Here is a 20,039-nt window from a genome sequence, read left to right on the forward strand (position 1 = left end):
AGGACAGACTGAGAAGCAAAATCTCGTATTAAATGATATTGTCGCCGTTGATATCAGTGTGGTCGAAGATGCATTACACGCTGACAAATCTCCATGGGTGTTGGGATACGCTATGACGATCCACTCGTCTCAGGGATTAACTATTTCTGATACACGAGTCTGGATTGTAGACGATCGCATCGAGTGGTCAAATTTAGTTTATTTAGCGGTATCGAGGGTCAGAAATATATCTCAATTACGTAGAATTATAATTCCTGAAATCGTTGATAAATTTAACATCATCGATGATGATATAATAAGAAAAAAATTAATCGGATACAAACAATCTGACAAAAAAAATAAACGTGACTTTGATCTTGATGTTGAATTTATTATTGAGTTAAAACAGCAGCAGAACAATCATTGCACCAGTTGTAATTGTATAATGTTATGGCGGTATTCGAGTAATGATTCAAGACAATTTACCGTAGATAGAAAAGATAATAGTCGCGGTCATACACGAGAAAATACCATGTTAACCTGTCTCGAGTGTAATCGACGTCGGGGTGCAGGCACCCTTGGCGCTAGCGCCTTGGGCGCTAGTTAAGTGATCGAAATCACCGGAGTGATCGCGGCGGTAGTTGTGTATCCTCGGGAATTATTTGTAGTTGTTCACGTGTAAATCCACGTTGAGGAGCAGCAGAATCTAATCTGTAGATTGCAGGTCTGGAAACGCCTACATTTCTTCCAGTGGATCTTGTCACGGTAGATATTTTGTGTGTGGTAACACTCCAAATAGGATCAGTTGCTCTCGCGCTACCACCTTCAAGTTCACCAGGCTCATATAAATATCTGACTGTGACATCACCTAATATTTTTTGTTTTCCAGCATCTTTCCGTTGTGTTGGTATATTTTTTTTTGTGACCGCGCTAATGGGTTTCATGTTGGTTGTTCGTGTGATTTCATTATTTAATGCAGCTATCACGATTGGTAATCTTGCAACCCATTCACGAGATCTCTTATCCTGAATAAATTCCCTCGCGTATTGATATCCAAATAACCGTTCAGCAAGTGTTCGATTAAATCGCTCAACAATTGCTTGATCACGGTGAATTGCAGTATGACCTCGTCGTATTTTGGTATTATGTTGTTTCATCAACGATGATACTGGACCAAGAAATTCCTTACCAGGATCAACCTGTAGTAGCTGTGGCCATCGTAGACCACCTTGTGGTCCGAGTCCTCGTTGATAAATTCGTTCAAACGAATCAGCTACTTCAGATGATGTTTTCGCCGATAGCGGCTCTGCTTCTTTATATCTACTTGCAACATCAACTACGGTTAGCGCGTATTTGTACGTTTTTCCACGTACAGTATCATGCGGTAAAAACAGAATATCAGCTTGATGAACTTCATTAGGAACACTGACATCGAAATACGAGTAATGAATTTGTTTAGGACGTGGTAGATAAATTTGCCATATTGCTTGTTTAGATAACCACGCTTTAGCAGTAGAATGTTTAACCGATGCTGCATCAGCGAGTTTACCAATTGCTGCTTTGCCTCTCCAGTATCCTCTCGGTGAATAATAAATTGATTCCATTATTAATTACCAGCCCCAATCGCTAATTTACCTTTCATCGAGGATCTTACTAACCAATTAGCTAATGATTCTCTAATATTTTTATTTTTTATAGAATTTAATGAATGAATTAATTTTACATCTGCAATATGCCTATCTTGTAGATTTTTACTTTTATAAGCTACATCATGAACATGACAAGCTCGATCAATAGCATTTATTGGTTCCTCGCCTGGTTTTGGTTGATCTTGATTATCGAGCCTGATATCAAGTCTGGTACCAGGACCGCAATAATTATATCCTGGTAGATGTTTTTCTCCGCTGTATTTAGCCCATGGAGCACCTGGAAACTTTGACATCAAATTAGCAATATCACCACCGCGCTTATTAGGTAAAAATGAAAATTTCTTTCTACAGCATACAGAACATTTTCCACCGTACGCTATTTTTTTATTTTTTGTTGTAACCGTAGCTAAATCAATAGTTGGAGTTTTAACTCTACAGCGTAAACAATATAAATTCATGTTATAACATATATGGATATAATTGATTTCTCAGCAACTCGGCAACGAGAGCCAGTTAAGCATCATCCTGCGCTACCGAACTCCATCAGAATGATTATCATAGGACCATCTGGATCGGGTAAGACGCAATTATTACTTAATCTGATAATGAGATGGTTGAAATGGGATAAGTTGTATTTAGTAGCACCATCCGTTGATGATCAACGATGTTATGATGTACTTAAAGATTTCAATGAAAACGCGCGATTACTGGATGAAGATAATGATGTTATAGAGTTTATAACCGATATTGATGAAGCACCATCCGTAGATTCCATAGACGGATTTATTAATAATTTAGTTGTATACGACGATGTGATGCTAGATAAACAATCAAATCCAGCCAGAATATTTTCCCGAGGTAGACATAAAAATACAGACGTGATCTATGTTACTCAACGATATACACAAATTCCGAAGGTGATCAGAGACAACTGCAACATTTTAGTTGTGTTTAATGGCGTAGACACACACACGTTGCGAAATATTCATCAAACCTGGTGTGGTGGTGACATGGATATAATTAAATTCAAAAATTTCTTCTCACGAGCGCAAGCTACCCCGCATGGATTTATAACAATAAATTAACATGATCCAAGAACAAGATATCGTGTGGGTATTGATAAAATATTTGGGTAACAGGGGTGATGATAAAATTAAATTTAATTAAATAGATATCATTAATATAATGAACAACTGTGCGTGGCTGCGTCAAGGAACAACAGATAAATGCAACAAAAGGTGCCGTGGAGAATATTGCAAGAAACATAATTATCTTATAAAGAAAAATCCTCATGCTGGTCCACGAAGATGTGTTGGATGTAACAACGGCGTTAGAGGATTATATCAGATTTGTAAAAATTGCGGTGGAGATCGATACAGAAGTTTGATGATATATTATAAACACAGAAAGAACATAAATCCAAAAATAGAAAAACCACCATCAGAACTTGAATATTACTTGAAACATAGAACAAATAAAGATGAAACAAATAAAGATGAAACAGATGAAGATTCCCATGATTCAGATGATGATTCCCAATATTGATAGCAGCAGAGAGGGGCGTCTACGGTTCTGTTTGGGACAAACAATAATCGTAGACGTGGTAATTGACCTCTATGAGTGGTCACTATTTTTTTTGGTAAAACACAAGGGTGACCATTCCCCTAAGTGGTCTGTTCACCCTCTCTGCTGCTCTTGTTATAGCCAGTTTAGCAAGACGTGTAGGTCATTACAACCACAATTAAATTTTCATGGGTGTTAACATAGTTGATAAACGTAAATGCGCACACGAAACGTGAGGCCATACATGCAAGCAGTATACAGGAAACGCTCTAACGAGTGATTGGTGTACTGTCCCAAAGCAATTATGATCGCTGTATATATTTAACTACAATAAGAGAGAGAGAGAGGCGTAAACTTGCACTGGCTATCACAATGAACGATACGCATGATCCAATATATACATCAAATGACTTGCTTTATCTATAGCTCTAAATTAACGGTTCTAGACTGACTTACCAATTGGAATACATTACTGGGCATTAAAATGATTTCATCCAATCTGCGATAGCAGAAGACGTCTACTTCTGTTTGATTACACAGTCATGTGACAATACTACTCTTATTCGTCACCTATTTTAGACTGGTCTCAGTTCAACCTTCTCATTAGAGATTTTTGGTATTTTGGTTTATTTACATTCAACGGAATCTTACTTTCACTCATTTCGACATTTTTAATGCGAAAATATAAATACAAATTAAAATTTATAAAATTGTATAAAACTTCTTTATGAAGTTTCGCCGCCAATATTAGTTTCTAGTATTAATAGCGTCCACTAATGAAAATCTGCACAAATCTGTTTCAAGTGTCCGGTGTGTGTGTGTGTGTGTGTGTGTGTGTGTGTGTGTGATTTGGATTTTAACGTAGCTTTAATTTTAAAAAATCAGTCATATCGCTACAATGTCTGCAGTGTGGCAGTTTATAGTGATTTCTCACCCATGCGACAGAGAAATCTAGCTGTTTTGCTAAAATTACTTTTCTTATCTCAGTCTAGTCATCTCGGACCAGTCGTCTTAGTCAAGGTGTCCACGCGCTCAAAACTACTTTTTTTTATTTACAAAAAAATTATTGTCTTCTGCTGTGCCTGACGTAGTTGTTGTAAAATCAAACAACAACAACAAATATATAACAAAAGCATAGTAACTTAAGGTCAATCCATCTTTGAGAACACGCCATACAAAAACATTTCGAGAGAGACAAAGACACACACGCATAGGATGTCGAGGTTTTTGGTATTATGCTAGTTCGTTCCACACATCATTGTCAGTTTTATCCTATATGCGGTCCTAGCTCAGTACATTTTCAGGTCAGTGTTATTAAATGTAGCTAAAGTTACCTAACTAGTTTTAAATACTTCGTGTGAAACAAATTATATACTGGGTCATCATACCGCAGACATGTAGCATGCTGTCCTACCCAGGCAGTATCCTAACAGACCGACCAGTCTTAACACTAACTTCTCAATGCTAAGCGCCAAGTTAGGCCGCTGTTAGTACTATTTTTTATAACTCTTTATTATGACTCGGCCGAGGTTCGAACCCGGTTATACGTGTTTATCTATCTCTCTATCTATCTATATATCTATCTATCTCTGTGTGTGTGTGTGTGTGTGTGTGTGTGTGCGCGCGCGCGTGTGTGTGTGTGTGTGTGTGTGTGTGTTCACTTGGATTCGATCAACGTGGGTATGCGTGAAAACTTGCCAACAAATATACCGGCCACCATGTAGAGTATATCATGTGATGAAAAAGGAATTTAACCCACAAAAGGAAACAGAGGTGACAAAACATCTCGCAATACAGGAAAAGAAAACGGATTATGTTGTGTACGTACATATGTCTATTTTATTTATTCAATGGATATAATGTAATCAGTAAAATGCAGATCATGATGTTTGCATATGAGCTTGGAGGCTTAGGTTCTACCCAATCAGACTGGAGGCTTAGGTTCTACCCAGTCAGACTGGAGGCTTAGGTTCTACCCAGTCAGAGCGCCACACTGTTGGATAAATTCAATGGACTCGAAGACAAATGTCCAGAAATCGACATCCGAATCCTATGTTGTGAGCAGTAGACAGTTGTAAAATTCATATCGAGTTTCGAATGTTCATCTCTGACAGTCCATGGAGGACTCCTATCCATCCAAGAAGGAATATACTCCTCTCTCTCTCTCTCTCTCTCTCTCTCGTTCATGTATTTAAATTATTCATTGTAATTAAAATGAGTTCAATGCTTCTCAGACTAAATCACAAATATGGGATTTGTGTAAAGTCATTCAATGACAGTTTGAATTATATCAGTGTGATATATCAAGACTGTAAACGCATCGCCACATTCCAGGTTATTGGCAGATGATCACATTAAAACTTGGAATTAATTCGGATCACCACTGGAATTCATATTAAACTCTATACCTTTTGACCTGTGAAAGAACTTTTAGGACTATTTGGGAATTAATTAACGATATTGTGGATTTTTTTTAAATTTTCATTTTGAAGTCTGAGGAAATAAATTACCTGAATAATGTTTTTTTTAACTTGCTAGTTCTCGCTATTTTCTGTTACTTAGTTTAAGACCATGCAGTCGTAACTCGTTTCCAATAGATGTGTGTGTGTGTGTGTGTGTGTGTGTGTGTGTGTAACAAGCACACAAACTGATACTAATTTCAATTTTCAAGTTTACAGACAAATCTCGGTGTGAATAAAGAAATGACCATAAGAATGAAAGAGAATTTTAATATATTTCATATATAACTACAATATGTTACATATATCTTGTTGAATATATGTATGTTGAACTATAATATAATTAGCAATATTACAAGTCAGGATGTCTACATGATGCGTTCTTTTTTGTTGTTTGTTTTGGGGATTTTTTTTTCTTTTGTAAAACATTATATTTGGAGATGCATATAAACATCCGGCCTATTTATTGCAGTATTATATTATAATATCAAGTTCAAACAAAATATTTAAGGTTTAAAACTTTCTTTAGTTGAGGGTTTCAATATCATACATGTACAATACAATGAAAAATGATGAAATTGAAAGGCTTCATTAACCAGTAGTTCCCACCTGTGCTTGAGGTAGCAGTTTATTTTCCTCCTTCTCGTCTAGTTCGGGAAACTCCACCGTGCTTCTGGGAACACGGCACATAAGAGGACATAATCCTTGTAAAGCTGAAATTATTGCGTCAGTCTCGTTTGGCATTCCCTTTTGTACGACCAAACCTGTTGACCCTTGAAGTTCCGGACAGCCGTAACCAGTCTCCCATTCATCCTCATAATCATAGTCAGACTGGTTCTCGATTTCAGCCTCCTCAACATAAACGATTTGTTGATGCGTTCCCTTCGATGGAGGGTTTTTTGCTGGAACCGGGTTTGCGGTGACATTGTACGGACATTCTGCGGGGAAAAACGTCGTACAAAAATATCGTGTTATTCTCACAAAAGGACATAGTCTCCCATATACATAATTAGTGTCACATGTGCGTCTGGGGTTTCTCTGTAAATTGTTGATCATGGTGTTATTACAGCTTTTGCTCAACGCATTTATGAGTGGTGATGACGTCACATTATTATTTTTCTTGACCATAGTGGGACCTTCTGTTGTCGGAGGGTGGTAGTCTTGAACCATTGGCAGACTCAGAACTGCATTGAATAGTAATGCAAAGCTGCACCATGCCACTAATGTCATTTTCATGGTTTTAGCTGGAAAAAAAATAAAAATTTCATGCATCTGAACACTATTGGTTGTTCCATGATAAATGTTAACATGTTTTTGAAAAGTGAAATGGCATTTTTATTAGTTCTTGATAATTATACTATCTGGTCCAGATCACGCTGTTAAATAGTATTGTAACTATGTAGCAGATTGAAACAGTTGGCTCTCGCCAACAAACAAAACAAAATGTGTTTGTTCAAAATTCGAAATGACTTTCTTATTTCTTGGTTCTCTTGTAAGTATGAACAAAAGTATTCCTAACATATAATTAATCGGCATAGCACATTTGCTATCCCGAATTCATAGTTAATCAAACACTGCCTTGAATGACTCAACATTTCACAAGATAACATATGCGTCTTTATATTTCTCCGTTAAATAAGAGATGGGTAACTTTATTCCTTGTGGTACATTTAACCAATTTTAGTTAAAACATTGCTGCTGATGTATTATACCGAACGTTCCACTTACCAGCTTTGTATCAGCCTTTTCCAATGAATTCTAACGAACATAGGGAGAATAAAATAAATCGCAGCAGATAGCGAATATTTTGCACATATACAGCCGGTGTTGTGTAAAGTAAACCACACATTGGTCAACGGTTTGACTAACAGACTTTAGCAAATCAAGCATCAAAACTTTTGATGGAGTCTATGTAACTAGATTTACCAGCAAGAGTGCAAAACTGGCATGAAACAAGCCCAGCTGGTCTCGGAATCTATTAATTCCTTTTTCAAGGGTACAAGGCTGTAAATCATAATTTGCGTTTTGTTTTCGTCCCGTTTGTGTAACCGTCCTATGGAGTTTTGTAATCTTGTAAAAAGGAATCGGTAAATTCCGAAACCACTTTGCCTGGTTTCACGTCAGTTTTTTCACTTAGTTGCAAACAAGTATAAGTTTAAAAACAATAAATAGATTTCGCATGTGTAATTTGCATCAACATATTTTATGTGTGTGTTTGTCAGTGTTATACACTGGCACAAATACAACAAACATGCAAAACATATGCATATTAAAGTTATATTATGTGATAGAATTTTTTATATTTCATGTGCATGAGGGTTGAAAACCTGAACATTCAGATATTTGAGATATAGACAGACAGACAGACAGAAAGAAAAAGTTTGCGTAACTGAAATATTTACCTGATCCAGTTGCATTATTTGTCATTGCAAAGGAATCTCCTGGAAACGATATGCCACTCAAGCAACAGTCCTATACCAGATTTTGTATTGAGCTGAGTTATACCACTGCTGGCCACTTTTGTCTCAGGTTCCTTGCATTTCAAGTATTTAATATGTTCTCAAAACATCATACGGTATTCCAAGCAGTCGATATCCTTGCCTATCCATTATCTGGGAATTTTCCACTGCCGATCCATCACCTGTGATTTTCCAAAGTTTTTATAAGTGGACGTTTCAATCGGGACTTACTCTTTTTGTGCCATCGCACACGTTAGTTAGATGATACCGATGTATTTTCAGAAACATACTGACCTTCATAAGCTTTAAAGGGAATTGATTCAACTCCATGCAGAAATGTTTAATGGGGTCATTAATTTGCATATAAATATTTTATTACGATTGATTTTTGTTTGGTTGCAATTCCTGAAGGCTCGTAGAATGCTGGTCAATCAAGCACTACAAAGGTCAAGAATCAAATTCGGGAACGTGAAAACGTCAAATAAATCTCCATGTCAACAGCCATCAGCAGTGATCAAAACTAGATACTTCAGAACTGTTAAATTCCAAGTTCATTCCTTTTGAACTACAATGAACCCAAACCTGATTAACCTTGTTAGTGCCACGACAAAGCGTTACGCTATTTGTCTTGCAATAGCATATTATCAGATGCGTATAACGTTTATAGAGGACAAATGTCATGTAAGCGGTGAATGCTATCATAATGTCACTAGCTGCTGTGCAAAAGACGAAATTTCAGTCGTGAATGGATTTTGATGAACTTAAGGCCCTAGTGAACCAATCATATGGAGTTTTGCACTAACCAGCTTTTGTTTCTGAAAATTACTGCACGCCATCGAGCTATGACAACTTGTTAGACAATGATCTGCTTGATGGAATTGTAAACATTTTTGTTCCTTCAACAACATATTCCCATATTACAATGTAATTCTACTAGGTCAATTTTGCGATATTTTCCCAAACTCACCCAGGCCCACCATCAGAAAGTGCTTGATTAGATTGGTGGTTTATGCTGGACTCACTGATAATGATAGTTTACAAAAATGATTAACAGTATTGTTGTTAATGCGCAGGATAACAAATTGGTCCTTACAAAAATAGTTTCTTCATCTATAAATAAAGTTCTATTCTTCAAATCAAGCAGTTCCATCCAGTGCCGTAATGCAATCAGGTTTGGTTCATATGTATTTATTTATTTGACACGAAAGCATTTTTAAAGACACTTTTTTGTCTCAACGACAAACTATAGACATGCAAAACTAATTCCCATTGGGTTATACCAGAAATAGAATGATCTGATTTAGACAGGCGAATATGTACTTTTCCATTTCATCCTTGTATAGGTTAAGGAACTGTCTCTTTCTTGAATGATAACTTGTTAGTTGCATGATCTTAAATATGTCATTAATTATAATCGCTTTGAGCAGCAAGGTGGGTGAACCCTACAAGGTTTAGAAGGATCCATTTGCGAAAATAAAGCTTCCTACGAACAATGAAAATACAATTTCAATAACGCCAAACCGAAAGCAGCAGAGTGGGTGGACAGACCAATTTTGGAAGCGTCCAAAAACCAAAATAAGCCTTCCTACGAACGATCGAAAAATAAAAAGCGTCGACAGATTTTTAAAAAAAGCGTCGACACTTTACAGAGAAAATCTCTCCGGAATTTTTCTAATTAATATTACTCCATTGTCGTTGGTTATTTTTCTAGTTTATTATGCACGCGCTTTACGCAATTACGTCTTAATTGAGGTCCCCACCCTCTCTGCTGCTATTAATTTATCCAAATATTTTATCAAGTCCAATACGATATCTTGTTCTAGGATCGTGCAAATTTATTGTTATAAATCCATGCGGAGTAGTTTGTGCTCGTGAAAAGAAATTTTTGAATTTAATTATATCCATGTCACCGCTGCACCAAGTTTGATGAATATTTCGCAACGTATATGTATCAACTCCATTAAACACAACTAAAATAGTACAGTTATCTCTGATCACTTTTGGTATTTGTGTGTATCGTTACAACATAAATGACATCGGTGTTTTTATGTCTACCTCGAGAAAAAATCCTAGCTGGATTTGATTGTTTATCCAGCATCACATCGTCGTATACAACCAAATTATTAATAAATCCGACTATGGAATCTACTGATGGTGCTTCATCAATATCGGTTATAAACTCGATAACATCGTTATCTTTATCTATTCGTGCGTTTTCATTAAAATCCTTGAGCACATCATAACATCGTTGATCATCAACTGACGGGACTACCAAATACAATTTATCCCATTTTAACCATCTCATTATAAGATTAAGTAACAACTGTGTCTTTCCACTTCCAGATGGTCCTATTATTATCATTCTGATGCAATTTGGTAACGCAGGATGGTGCTTGATAGGTTCTCGTTTTCTTATCGCTGAGAAAGCAATTATATCCATGCTGTATAAAATATATATGGATTTATATTGTGTGAAGTGCATGACGCGTACCCCGACGGATACACTAACAACTCTTACCACAAAAAATATAGATCAGCGGTTACGGTTAAGTGTACGCGGTGTGGTACAAAGAAATTCAAATTTATCTCCACGCAGTCAAGTGAAAAACCAAAGCAAAAGCCAAAACCAAAGCCAAAGTCAAAGCCAAAGTCAGCGTTAAAAAAAAGCAACGAGGAGGTGATATTGCAGCAAAATTAGGAAAATTACCAGGAACTCCTTGGGCTAAATACCCAGGAGAAAAACATCTACCAGGATATAATTATTGCGGTCCTGGTACTCGACTTGATATCAGGTTTGATAATCAGGATCAACCAAAACCAGGCGAGGAACCAATAAACTCTATTGATAAAGCATGTCATGCTCATGATGTTGCGTATAAAAGCAATGATCTACAACATAGGCATATTGCAGATGTGAAATTAATTCATGCGCTAAATTCTATAAAAACTAAAAATATCAAAGAAAAATTAGCTAATTGGTTAGTAAGATCCGCGATGAAAGGTAAATTAGCGCTAGGTGCTGGTAATATATAAAGGAAAGGTAAAGCAGCAATTAGTAAACTCGCTGATGCAGCAGCGGTTAAACATTCTACTGCTAAAGAGTGGTTATCCAAACAGGCAATATGGCAAATTTATCTACCACCATCGAAACAAATTCAGTACGCGTATTTCAGTGTCAGTGTTCCTAATGAAATTCATCAAGCTGATATTCTGTTTTTACCACATGATACTGTACGTAGAAAAACGTACAAATACGCGCTAACCGTTGTTGATGTTGCAAGTAGATATAAGGAAGCAGAACCGCTATCAACGAAAACAGCTGCTGAGGTAGCCGATGCTTTTAAACGAATTTATCAACGAGGTGGTCTACGATGGCCACAGCTGCTACAGGTTGATCCTGGGAAGGAATTTCTTGGTCCAGTATCATCGCTGATGAAACAACATAATACCAAAATACGACGAGGGCATACTGCAATTCATCGTGATCAGGTAAATGTTGAACGATTTAATCGAACGCTAGCTGAGCGGTTATTTGGATATCAATACGCGAAGGAATTTATTCAGGATACGAGATCTCGTGAATGGGTTGCAAGATTACCAAGTGTGATAGCAGCGTTAAATAATGAAACAACTCGAACGACCAACATGAAACCTATTAATGCAATTACAAAAAAAAATATACCTACACAACAACGTGATCTTTCAGCACAGCCAGTATTAGGTAATATCACTGTAAGGTATTTATATGAGCCCGGTGAACTTGAAGGCGGTAAAAAAGAGCGATTGATCCTATTTGGAGTGTTACCACACACAAGATATCCAATGTAACAAGATCCTCAGGTAGACCCGCAATCTACAGGCTGGATTCAACTGCTCCTCAACGTGGATTTGTACGTGAACAATTACAAGCAATTCCCGAGGATACACAATTACCACCGCAATCACTTAACCAGCACCAGCACCTCTACGTCGGTTACATTCAAGACAGGTCAACATGATATTTTCTCGTCTATGACCAAGATTGTTATTTTTTCTGTCTGCGGTAAATTGTCTTGGATCATTTTTCAGATACCGCCATAACATTATACAATTACAACTTGCACAATGATTATTCTGTTGTTGTTTCAACGTGCTGATATATTCAATATGAAGATCAAAATCGCGTTTGTTCTTTTTATCAGATTGCTTATGACCAGCTAATTTTTTTCTTATTACATCATTGTCAATATCATCACTAATCACTGACTCGTCCAAGACGATTCTTCTCAATTGAGATATTTTTCTAACTCGAGACACTGCAAGATAAACTAAGTTCGACTATTCGATGTGATCATCGACGATCCAAACAACTGTATCAGTAATAGTTAATCCCTGAGATGAATGAATCGTCATTGAGTATCCTAGTGTCCACGGGGATTTATCAGCACGTAGAGCATCTTCAACAACATCAACATCAACTGCGACAATATCATTCAGCACAAGATTCTGTTTCTCGGTCTGTCCTGGTATATCAACATCAATATTCTGCCGCCGTGTATCAGCTATTCGATAACATAACGGAGTTGGCAATGTTGGATATTTTTCTTTATGCAAATGAAACAATTCCCGTTGAAGTGTATCACGAACTATCTTTCTACTTGCAACTATCAAATCATTTGGTCTCCACGCGCGCAATAAGTCATTCATGGGTGTTTCTGAAATTATTCCACGCATTACTTCACACTGAATTTTATTCGGTTGTAGTCTGATTAATTTTTAAACTGTTTTAATTCTGCATCAGGTGCTCTATGATCATCAGCCACTTCTTCATAATAATCGACAAAGTTCTTTAGCCATCCATGTGGAGATGGTTCAACAAACGGTGGTGGTTGACCATGATTGCCGCACATTATCACGGCAGTATTTCTTGTTAACAAACAATCTAGAAATGTTTTAATGTTTCTACCGGCACAGTGCATATTTCATCCCAAATGATGATCGTTGGAATGTATTTCTCGCCCATCCTTAAAGATGTCCATGTATCACCCTTCCATCGGAAGAAGCTGTGATAAGTACATGATTGTACTCCTCGTTGTTTCATCTCTCGCGCGAGTCTGTGTGTAGGTGTCAGCACGATCATATCTGACTTTTGAAATAGTTCGATCACTCTGGTTTTACCAGAGCCTCCCGGTCCGTTTATGTATATCGTTTTATATCTAGCTATTGAATCATATACCGATGGTAACAACGAAGTTGTCGATGATATATTTGATCGTTGATTTTTATAATAATCATCTTTGATCGCAACATCTGCTGATTCTGAATAATCAAGTATATTTTCTTTCTTTATTCTCCATGAACCCCACGGTGCATCATCGTCCGTAAAATCATCCAACAACGTTGCATATTTCTTATCGATATAGAACGAATCCATTGCAACCCTAACTGCGGTATCAGAAAATTTATTTATCATAGATAGTAAATTTATGCTCACGTAGGCCAACATCGATGTTCTTAAATGCGTATACTGAGGCGATTCTCCATCCATATAGCTTACAATCGTACCTAATCGTGTTTCATTCGATAAATAAACATCTTCGCGGTTTATAAATATATTTCTCGCTGCTGCATCAGCAACTATAAAGTCGTATTCGGTATCATCCAGTATTAATCGTGCATGACGTTGTTTATGATCATATGCTCCACCTTGAGTAAATTTTCCTATTATTTTTCTTCCAAGATCCTTTGCTGTTTTATCACTATTATTGAGTTTAATTTCGACGATTCTAGGAGCTTCTTTGATGATATCATCCTTGAAAGCATCAGGACATTTTTCTCTAAATTCCTTAATGACCTCATCGAGACTGATATTTTCCCTCGGTGGTAACCAAACCTCGGTTTGTTTCTTATATGATATAATTGCCTCACTAACCACCAACGATACCAATATCGCACAATCGAGCATATATCGTAATAAAACTATTGGTGCCCAGCGTTTTTCTGAGAAATGTCTACCAAACCAAACATAACATATCGTATGAAGATTCATAGCAAACTCGAATGATTCAACACAAGCAAATCCAGTTAGATCAAAATCCGGCAATCTTCCATTTATCGATACTCGCGTCATTTCATGTGTTGGATGACCGAACCTTGCAAAATACTTAGAACAATCTCCGTATCCGAGAAAACTTCCTGGATAACACGCAACCAGATCAACAGATATTATATCGTTGTAATTATATTCGGTATTCCACAATCCGCCGTGGCCATACTCTACACAACTTGATTGTACATCCGAAAGAAATTCATTTCGGGTTGGTTTCCACAATTTTTTTTCTCTAGCAACATGAGCTGCAACAGATGGAACAGTAAAACAGTTGCTGAGCAACTCATCAATATTTTCTGAATATTTTTAGCAAGATTTTTCATTTCTTCATGAAGGGATTCTTTACGATATATTTGACCGTTGGGTCGCACAAATTGATCATATTTTTCATCATCTGAGCTCTTAAATAACCAAACTGACACAGGATCGTTTTTACTTATTTTGTTAATAAAATCAAACATGTTATCATCATAAAATTTAACAGTTCGATTTCGTGGAAATATTGTTACTGCGCTAGTCCACGCGTGCGCGTTAAGATCAATAATTTCGATCGAAGCTTCTTTCGATTTATATTTCGATTCCTATAATATTTCTCCTGTTATCGTCGCTACGGTTATTGGGAATTTTAATTTTTTTCCTAACTCAATGACATCTTTGATAGACGCCCCGGTATCTCTAACCATTTCTCCCCACGTGTTTATTATTTTACGTCTTTTATCTGTTAAACCATTTCCACGGGCCGCGTTTCTAAAATGTTCTATTACTCGTTCAGCTACACAGTTTATTTTTGAAAATTTCATCAGCGCCAGTTTATCAACGCTCGGTTTTTCATTTATCACATAGATTCCATAAATAACTGCTGTTACTTGATACGCTCGCTCATAATACGGTTTGTCAATACCGGTCAATAGACCTGGTTTGGAATTTCTACTTAGTATGACAGTTTTTTATTACCCTGGACAGGATCATATTTGTCACGGATAATCCAGTTATCTGTTTCTGCAAGTATGACAAATTTTATTCTAAAAAGATAACTTCTATCATCGAGCTGCTCAATAATAGCTGCTGATCTTTTGTCATTCATATTAGCGTCGATGATACCGTCGACACCTTTGGCCTTGACTTTGTCAATGCGAATAATCTTGAACGTTGACCAGACATGAGATGCACCATCTGTGTGAAATTCTTTCTTGGCGTCGTGAATTTTATTGATCAAACTTTTATTTTTCCGATCAACCAGATCTCGTATCGGCACGTCAGGAGATATCCTGTCGAGGTTGAATTTACTTGTTTTCCAAGGCTTGATTCTGGATAATCTCTCAAACTCATCCATATTATATTTCAGACAAGTATTTAAATAAAAAAATATTATATATACAATGTCTCAATGCAAATGGCTCATGGTGGGCTCATTGACTCATTGTAATAAATCCTGTTAAAAGGAATTATGCGGACAAAAGATGCAAAACGTTCACCGTGGAAGCTTAGGACCAATACCATGTCTGCGATGTGGTGTTGGAGTACGAGATAAAACAGAGTTGTGTGCATGTTGTGGTGGTAAAAAATATCGCGAGCTTAAAAGATATTATGATAAAAAAATGATGTCAGTGACGGAGCAATAAAATCCGTGGAGGATTATCTAACTAAGTTTTCAGACAAATTATGATTTAAACAAATAATAGTATTATATAATGGAGCAAAATATGAACCACGAGTTTATTGCTGTTGATGTGGGGTTTAACGCCATTTTTCAGCACGTGATAGGCTATACATGGCGGCCAGTATTAAGAACCCGGAAAAACCCCGGAAAGAACCACCGACCCACGAGAAGCTACTGGCAAGTTTTCTCACATACCCACATTGGCTGAATCTGAGACTCGAACCAGCGCAGACAGAGGTGAGATGGCAGTGATCCGTAACGGAGAGCGCTTTAGACCACTCGGCCACTCGGGGCCCCGAACCACGACTTTATAAAGCATCTTACAATAACAAACTACGAATCAAATATTGATGGTATGATCAGAAATTGTCAGAAGAAAGTACCTGTTGGTTATATTAATAATACTGGTTATCTATTGTTTACTGCTGGGAAGAAACCTTATCTCTGTCATCGTTTCGTATACGAGTGTCACAAGGGGTTGATCAAAGACGGTCTTGTGATCGATCACATCAACGGTGTGAAAATCGACAATAGTTTATCCAATCTTCAAGCTATTACACAGAGCGAGAACTCTGCACGTGTTAATACTGGTAAACATGACAAAATTGCAAGATCAGCTAAATCTACAAATGTAGATACTGGTGAAGAGAAAACGTTTCAATCAATGTATTCTGCTGCGAAATACATTGATATTAACTCGCGCGTGGTCAAATACGTCGCGGAAAATATAACCAGATCCACTCTTTCCAGTAAATATAAACAGAAAATCATATTCCAATATTGTTAATGAGATAAACTATCATCACTATCAAGTAATTACATAGAATTATATTTATTAACTATTTTTTAATTATTTATCTTTTTTTGTCAGAAAGCCTCACTTTTATACTACTTATTTTTTTACTTATGCGAAAGGGAGATTACTTCTGTAATATAGCTTTCTTCGTAGATTTCTGATTTTTATCGTCGTAATTAGTCAATTAACCATCTACGTCGTAATTAATGTCAATAATTATACTAAAGAAAGATATTTATGGCTTTTTAGCTCACAAAATAGAAGAATAAACGTATTTCACATCGTACAATATAGCGAGCTATTTTTAAATCTGTTACGAGAAATCGAAGCAAAACACGCTGTTAGTGCAGATATTTACAATCTGTTTAGAAACCGCTGTTATAATGCATACATATTTAAACCGATCTGTAGGTGATAAAACGTTTGATGGTGCAGTAGGAGATGTAAATATATTTTATCAAGACAGAACACTGTTAGTGCAGATATTTACAATCTGTTACGAGAAATCAAGGCAGAACACGCATCTCATTAATATATTTACAATATATTTAGAAACCGCTGTTTTAATGCAGAAATATTTACAGTCTATTCAGAAACCGCTGTTTTAATGCAGAAGTATGCATAACTTACAATCTATTCAAAAACCGTAGCTATATAATAATTTCTGAAACGTATATTGTTAGATGATTCGATAGCTCAGTTGATAACGTATCCGACCATGATACTCGAGGTCTGGCGATCGAATCCCCATGACTGACAACTGTCGGTGGTTTACGCATAATTGCGATTTTATAATTAATTGGGGTCCCGCCAGCCCTCGCTTCTCAACAGAACCCCTCCAGCCACGTCACTGGTGGTCGATACATGTTTTGTACCACCCACGGGCTGATTATTGGGGGGTGTTCTGTTGAGCGTAGAGAATGGCCCCGTACATGTTGTGCCGTCCTTGTAAATATGTAAATACTACGTGTTGTATTTTCATTCATTGTATATATTTCATGTCATTCATTGTATATATTCCATATATGTTTGTGCCGTCCTTAATTAAGATTTCATTCACTGTATATATTTCATGTCATTCATTGTATATATTCCATATATGTGTGTGCTGTCTTCACCAAACGCACCTTCTTGGGCCTCTAGACCGTTGTTTGACGGGTTAGGGGCTCTCATAGGGGGTAGTGTTTCGTGTGCCCGTTGAACTTGGTAGAATGCGGTGGCAAGCTACGAGTTCTGGGTTGTACTGTCCTTGTAAATATGTAAATACTATATGTTGTGCTGTGTCCCTCCTGAACTCGCTAGAACACTCGACTAGGGGTTCACGTGGGGGTATATTTTTTCTTTTCAATATATATATATAATAAATAATGAACCATGAAAATATCAATGATGTAATTGTTGCTATTAAAAAATTAGAAAAAGACAGTATTAATATATCTGATGAACTGAACCCTGAAAAGATTATTTCTGATTTTGAAATCTTAGAAGAACGTAAAAATGATGGCGGTTTTACACTATCATCTGAATACAAGTTCATAAAACGAATTCAGGCGGCGATGTTCCGGTCACTAGCTGCAGTAAAAGATGATCAGGTCAAGGAATTCATTCCTCTCTCTGGCGCAGTAGAAAAAATTAGATCAGAGTTATCCCACGAATACGAGGCAAAGAAAACGATTAGTACTCGTATAAGACAATTAAGAAAAATTATGTTAGATCGTAGAACGATCCAAAGTAACTTCGTTGGTGAAACAACCGAACACGTGTAATATTTTATTTATTCTGAAATATTTTATTTATTTTGAAATATTATATATTTATTCTAAAATATTTTATTTATTCTGAAATAGTTTATTTATTTTGAAATATTTTATTTATTCTGAAATATTATATATTTTTTCTGAAATATTTTACTTATTCTGAAATATTATATATTTATTCTGAAATATTTTATTTATTCTGAATTATTTTATTATTCTGAAATATTCTGAAATATTTTATTTTCTGAAATATTATATATTCATTCTGAAATATTTTATTTATTCTGAATTATTTTATTATTCTGAAATATTCTGAAATATTTTATTTTCTGAAATATTATATATTCATTCTGAAATATTTTATTTATTCTGAAATATTATATATTTTATTATTCTGAAATATTTTATTTATTCTGAAATATTTTATTTATTCTGAAATATTTTATTTTCTGAAATATTATATATTTATTCTGAAATATTTTATTTTATCAGAAATATTTTATTTTTCATAAAATCTAATCGATTTATATGATTCTGAGTACCAACCACCATATCAGGATTAACAAACTGATTGATTTGCATGATTTTGAGTACTAACTACCATATCAATTTCTGAATAAATAAAATATTTCACAATGAAATATTTCTGATAAAATAAAATATTTTTTTGCAGTATTTTTTGCAAAACTGATTGATTTTGTTAATTGTGAGTACCCATTTACTAGTCACAATCAACAAACTGATTGATTTGCATGATTTCGAGTACTAACTACCATATCAATTTCTAAATAAATAAAATATTTCACAATAAAATATTTCAGATTATAATAATTATTTCAGAATAAATAAAATATTTCAGATTATTTGCAAAACTGATTGATTTGCACGATTTTGAGTATCCATTTACTAGTCAGAATTAACAAACTGATTGATTTGCATGATTTTGAGCACCAACCACCATATCAATTTCAGAATAAAAAAAAAATATTTCACAATAAAATATTTCATAATAATAATAAGATTTGTTGTAGTATTGTTTGCAAAACAGATCGATTTACATGATTTTGACTACCTAAATACATATCAGAATAAGTAAAATATTTCTGACAAAATAAAATATTTCAGAATAAATAAAATATTTCTGATAAAATAAAATATTTCTGAAAAATCTACGATAAAAGTCTTACGACAGAAATCTTAAGATTTCACATACAGATTCACAAGTAGTTGTTCCCCACGGAGGTCAATTAAGTGTCCAATGTGGTCAGTTAGTTTGAAATTTATTCGTGACAAATACTGATTATGTGTACATAGATAAACAGGATTAGTTGGCTCTTGCACGATTAAATCGCCAGGGGGAACTTGTGGTGTGAACGTGTATAAGATATATCCTTGTTGAGCCTGATTTGATTTTCCGAGATCTATTTGATAGCTGCCATCGATTACGTCACAAACAAGATTGACTGCGATCGTTGAAGTTATATTAACGATTCCCGGAGATACATGTCTACCGCCTCCGTGTCGATCATTATTATATCTAAGAGCAGTTGCTGGTGGGGCTATTTTTCTCCACACAGCTAGTATTTCAGGAAAGTTTTTCGCGATGAGATCATTGAGTGATCTTATCAA

The sequence above is a fragment of the Sinohyriopsis cumingii genome, chromosome 1 (genome assembly GCF_028554795.1).
Source record: "Sinohyriopsis cumingii isolate HCF-2022 chromosome 1, ASM2855479v2, whole genome shotgun sequence".
Lineage (NCBI taxonomy): Eukaryota > Metazoa > Mollusca > Bivalvia > Unionida > Unionidae > Sinohyriopsis > Sinohyriopsis cumingii.